The sequence below is a fragment of the Mus pahari genome, chromosome 5 (assembly GCF_900095145.1).
Source record: "Mus pahari chromosome 5, PAHARI_EIJ_v1.1, whole genome shotgun sequence".
In the NCBI taxonomy this organism is placed as follows: domain Eukaryota; kingdom Metazoa; phylum Chordata; class Mammalia; order Rodentia; family Muridae; genus Mus; species Mus pahari.
In genome coordinates this window covers 4,166,125-4,171,910 of record NC_034594.1, presented here as the reverse complement: position 1 = coordinate 4,171,910, position 5,786 = coordinate 4,166,125, and the positions used below count along the sequence as shown (strand labels likewise).

Below are 5,786 nucleotides of genomic sequence, written 5' to 3'. Positions count from 1 at the left end.
TTGCTTGGTTCTCAGGGAATGTCTGACTGTGTTGGGGACTCTTGCTTGGTTCTCAGGGAATGTCTGACTGTGTTGGGGACTCTTGCTTGGTTCTCTTACCCACATTGAGTAACCTTCAGCTCCCTCTGGGGGTAAAGCCAACTGTCTTCTCCTGGGACCTTGATAGCAGCTGTTTAGAAAGCTCTAGCTCTCAGGAACTTGCCATTTTCAAAGAGCTCGGCTATGAAGCCTCTGGCAATCTTTGTACTGCCCGTTTCTCCAGTGACAATGGGATTAGGCCATCCTCTCTGTCTGGGATGAGGTTTACCTATGTAATGCAGGCTAGCCTTGAACTTTCTTGTCCTTAGCTTCCCAAATACTAGGAGTACAACCAGTATTCAGTCTACTGAGACATTCATCTGTCCCTAGAGGGATACAGTTGACAGGCCCACTCATTTTATGGGAAGTGAATGTAAGAAACATCTTCTAGACATCTCTACTTCCTCTGGAAGTCTCCTCCTTCTGGGGTCCTCCCCCTCTTCATTTCCTCACTCTGACAAAGGCCAGTACTCATCCAACATCTTTTGTATTTATTAATAGAAAGAATAGTACCTGTTTTGGCCTTGGCCTTGGATATGTTAGGTTTGTTTTTTTTCCCCACCAAGGGAATATCCTTGCGATGTGTTCAACCCTGAGAAAAGAATGAAGACTAGCACCTCACTTTTGTAGCACTGCTGAAATTTATGGTGGGTTTGGAGATAATGATATAACTCCTTTGAAACAGAGGCCAAGAAAAGTTAAGACGCCTTTCCAAGGACACTCAGTCATAAGTGGCAGAGCCTAAATTTAAATTTAAGCAGGCTATTGACAAAGACTGTTTTCTCAGTATGTGTGCGCGTGCACACACACACACACACACACACACACACATTTACAATAAGCCCTAAATAACACAAGAGCTGGGTAACTTCCTACCTTCCACTCTGTTAGAAACCACTTTACTATCCGTAGCCCCATGTTATTACTTACTACTTATTGTGTTTCATCTGGGCTGCTCTTAACTCCAGTTGGCCAGCCCTCAGTGCCATGCCCTCTTGTTTCTTTACCCATGGCTGCTGCTCCTTTCTCTTCCTGCACCTTCCTCTTTTTTCCCAACCCCAAGCACAGGAAACCTAAACCCCACCTGTCTCTTCTGCCCAGCTATTGGCTTTTGGCATGTTTGTTCACCAATCAACAATAACTTGGGGGCAGTCAACTGTGCCTCTTGTGTGTGCTAAGATGCTTTAAAGTGATTTGTGGTTCTTAAGGCAAGTAAAATGAGATGCCTAGCTATTGTTTGTGGAAGCGAGATCCTAAGATATTAGGTTATGGACTTTTGAGAACAAATCCAAGAAAAATGCTTATATTGAGTGGAACTGAAGCTTATAGTACTGTGAATCTCATTAAAGCTTGATATTTGCAATAAAATGGGAATAAGCACTTACCCCAGGGATGGCAAGAGTCCAGGGTTATAATTTATCCAAATAAAAAGTTTATTGAAACATATAATCATTTTCATCAACTCTGCTCTTGAGGACTAATTAACCAAAGATTGGTTAAGTTTGTAAAGTATTTCATAAGTTAGAGTCCACTGGGCTGCTTATTCAATGTAGTATATTACATTTAAAAAAAAAAAAAAACGGTGATGACATATTAAAGTAAGTATAAGAAAGGTGTAAACAAGTTAATAAGTTTATTTTCTTTCAGAAGCTATGGTAAATCTCCCAGAAGTCAGAGCTGTTTGTTGGTGGGATGGAGGTGCACTAGCTGAGTTTCACAGTGCTATAATTACATTGAAATCTCTCTCTCTTTAAATAAAACAAAAATGGCCAGAGACATACTTGAGATACTAATGTTGGCACTAGAAAAAGCAAGTGAAAGTTGTTCAAACTTGTCGAGGTCAATTAAGAGATTTAATAACTGGTTATAGAAGAACCAGAGGCCACAACATGTCCCCAAAGGCCAAAGGCCAACTTGTTACCTGTGACTTCCAAAGTACACACACCTCTCTAAAGGACTTAGAGTTAATGCTCAGCTGCTGTGTAGTTACACATTGCCATGTGTCTTCACATCATTGATCAAAAACCCCTAGCATTGCCACTCATGTGATGAAAGTTCCCTGAAATTTTATCCTTGTGATTGTCTAAGATTACTGATTATGTTATCAAATGAAACAGCTACTCTTTTACTGCTTTCTAAAGGGTGGGAAAGAGGCATTGTGTGTGCATGTGCATGTTCATGTGTGTGCATGGTTGAAAACATCTGTAACCTTGGCATTCAGGTAGGCAGAGACAAAAAAATCGTCCTAAGTTAGAGGCCATGTTGGTCATCCAGCCAGGGTCAGGGCTAAATAAACAGAAACTTTCTTGAAAAACAAAAACAAAAACAAAAACAAAAACAAACAAAATCCTCCCCCGTGAAAGAGAGTTTTGCAGAGAGTTTTGTGACTATTACATCAGATTAGCACCAGTAACAGAGGAGAAGAAATAATTTCAATCACGTCTAGTTTTGTGAAAAAGTAAGTGTAATGAAGGTTACTTCCTTGAGTTTGTGTGAAGGATTTCTTATAGGAAGCTACAGCACAGAAAAACAGTCAATCTCCCATAGCCTCTTCCAGGAAGGGTTTGACCTTCAGGGAGGGAGGGAGGGAGGACATAAGGAAGGGAGGGAGAGGAGAGGCACACAAACAGTGGGGAGGATAATGGCCAGAAAGCTCAGGATCAATAGGCCCTTGATTTTTGTGAAGGACTATTACCTTTCATAAGTGACCCCCAAACCCAGTTATACAGAATTTCACAGGCAGAAATTTGAATTCTTTTATAACAAGAGAAGCTGGGCAGGTATGAGGGTGACTTGAGCTATCAAGCCTTTGCCACTAATTCATGTGCTCTTGGAGGCCTTCATGAGGGTGAGGTTTTGTTCTTAAGGACAGGTAGTCATTTCCAGATGCTGTGACAAAACTCCCCCTGAAAATGTCTTAGGGGAGAAAGGGTTTACTTTAGCTCACAATTCCAAGTGACTCTCTATCCTGTCAGGGAAGAAACAGCAGGAGGAGGCTGAGGGAACTTGTTATATTTCATGTTCAGTCAGAAGAGAGCAAGAGGCACATGCTCATCAAACTTAGGTAGCTCTTTTATTTCCATCAGGTTGAGGCCCACTCTGACCGTGAAACAGCATCACTCACGCTAGGCTGAGACTTCCGACATCAAACAGTGTAATCCAGATGAACACCTGCAGACATACCTCATCTAGACAGTCCCTCATTGAGAATCTTTCCAGGACCTAGTGACAAGTAAAATTAAGCATTGCAGGACACATGCAGTCAATGACTTTATGTTGGCCACATTTCATTCATTGTGAAGAACAAATGAGTTTTAGAAATGTTCGTGTTTTTACTTTAACAGCTAAGGTTGTATGTGAAAGGGACACATAGAGATCTAAGAAAGATCACCTATTTTGAGTTTATGTTTTTATTTACTTATTTGTTTTGGTGCATGTCTGTCTGTCTGTGTATGTGTCTCTGTGTGTGTATGTGTGTGCGCGCGCGTTGTGAATTTAGTAACTAGGTCTTGTCCCCCACCTTGTTCCTCTTCCTGCTTTGTTGCCATCTGGTACCCTAGTTCAAGCCAGTTTAACCACGACTTCCTCCTGGGGCCGCTTCTGACTGCACAGCCCACATCGCCATAGGAGTGCCAGGATTGCAGGCGAGAACCACGTCACCCGTCTTTCTGCATTAGGTCCAAGTTGGTCATTTTTATGTGGCAAGTGCTGAGACCTCTCCCCAGCTCTTTATTAAGTACTTTGTTCAGCTTGGTATTTACTTAGCATTTATTTTATGATAAATTACAATCTACCAACATAAAATAGTTTGTATCAAAATGTATTAGATTTTAAAAGTAATATAGTTTCTTTTGGTGTTTTTTCATTATAATTCTTTGATTTAAACACACAGGAGAATTTTGGCAGTTTTCATCTTCTATGCCCTTCTCTCCTTCACCTCCCCCTCTTGAATCAGGAAATAAATTAAGACCTATGGAAAGTTGTAGTCAAATGGCAGATTGAATAGTGGTGTGGGTGTCTGTCAATGTGTGTATATGAGTTTGTGAGTATGTGTCAATGTGTGTGTGTGTCTCAGTGTGTGTGTATCTCAGTGTGTATGTGTGTGTGTGTTTGTGTGTGTGAAAGAGGGAGAGAGAGATGAATAATATATTTATCACATTCTGTAAATATAGTCAAGAAATAATGCATAATGAACTGTTTCAATGAGTACTAAATCCAGCCCCCTCAGTCACTTTAGAGGCATGTGTGAGAACCAAAAAATTCATCGAGGTCTTGGGACTCAAGTTCATGTGACTGTTAAGGAATTTCTCTCCCCCATCCCAGTAAATATTGTCTTAAGAAGAATTAGCTACGTGCAAGGCACATGACTGGATATTGCTGATACATTAAATTCTCACAAGTTGATCTTAAGAAAGAATCCTTTTCAGAGATTAAGTCAAAAGAGCCCAGGGATGTAAGTTATCTTTTCCAAAGTTACAGTTTGTGCTTTCCACAATTGTCAGGAGCGATTTTTGAAAGTAATAAAAATAAGTCCACCTTATATATTATCATTTATAATTGAGCTTCTTTGGTTTTCTCTTTCAAACTGAAAGTAAAATAACTTTTTCCTTTCAATGTGTTAATTTGTTTATATTATACTTACACCAATTCTCTTTTTTCTTTTCTGTCCCCAACCTTTTCATATACCCATCCTTGGTTTCTTTCAAATTCATGGCCTTTTTAAAATTAACTCTATGTGTGTGTATTATTACATGTATAATATTATATGTATATAATTATAATATAGACATGTAACGCATAAATATATATGTAATACACATTTGTACATTTAACATATATAATATAGATTTATTTTATTTATATATGCATATACATATACATATACAAACACACAAACAGGTTTATAACAGCAAAACAAGGAAATACAATTTTAAAATCTGCATTTTGAAGATATCTAACAAAACCCTACAAGGTAAACATAGAGCATTTTTCTAATGCTCAATTTAAGAAGACTTTTCAGGCACATAAATTGAGTGTGGTCAACAAAACTGGCAGACTTTATTATGTAAATTCACTTATTGCTGAGTCTTCAAAAATGCCATTGAAGAACCAAATAGAAGAGGCTGGGATCACCAATGCAAAGGAGACATATGCACTCAGTATCTTACAGCCAGGGCATTGTTAACAATGTTTAAGTGCAGTAAACTCAGATTCATTGGTATGTAACTGTTACAGAGATAACCTTATCTTGTAAAAGTAAAAGGTTACAAGATTATATCGTTTATTAGGCAATAGGGTATACTATTTTTTTTTCACTTTTTATATTTTGATAAAAAGAAAACCAGCAACAGCAAACACCAAAACCCAATGGGGACTGTGTCTTGCAAGTAAGGGACAGGATGTAGAAGACAGTAGTGGCTGTTTGCACACTAGAAAGCTGTGCTTGTATATTTACCTGTGCAGAATCATATACAGTTGCTCTGTACTATAAAAAACAAAGTAGCATTTCTTCTGAACACATTTCTTATGACCTCATAGACTAATAACAGACGTCCTAGGTTCCTGTGATGCTGAATATTAAATTCATAGAAAAACACCCTGATATTCATTCTCTCTCTCTCTCTCTCTCTCTCTCTCTCTCTCTCTCTCTCTCTCTCTCTCTCCTCTCTACCATCCCCTTCTCCCTCCCATTCTCTTTCTCTCTTTTT

At 38.9% G+C, this 5,786-nt stretch overlaps 1 protein-coding gene across 27 annotated transcripts in view; it reads left to right on the top strand.

Moving 5' to 3' along the window:
- The window catches only part of Rims1 (regulating synaptic membrane exocytosis 1), a 480,520-nt gene that overhangs the window by 167,186 nt on the left and 307,548 nt on the right, over positions 1–5,786 (top strand). The window lies entirely within an intron of this gene.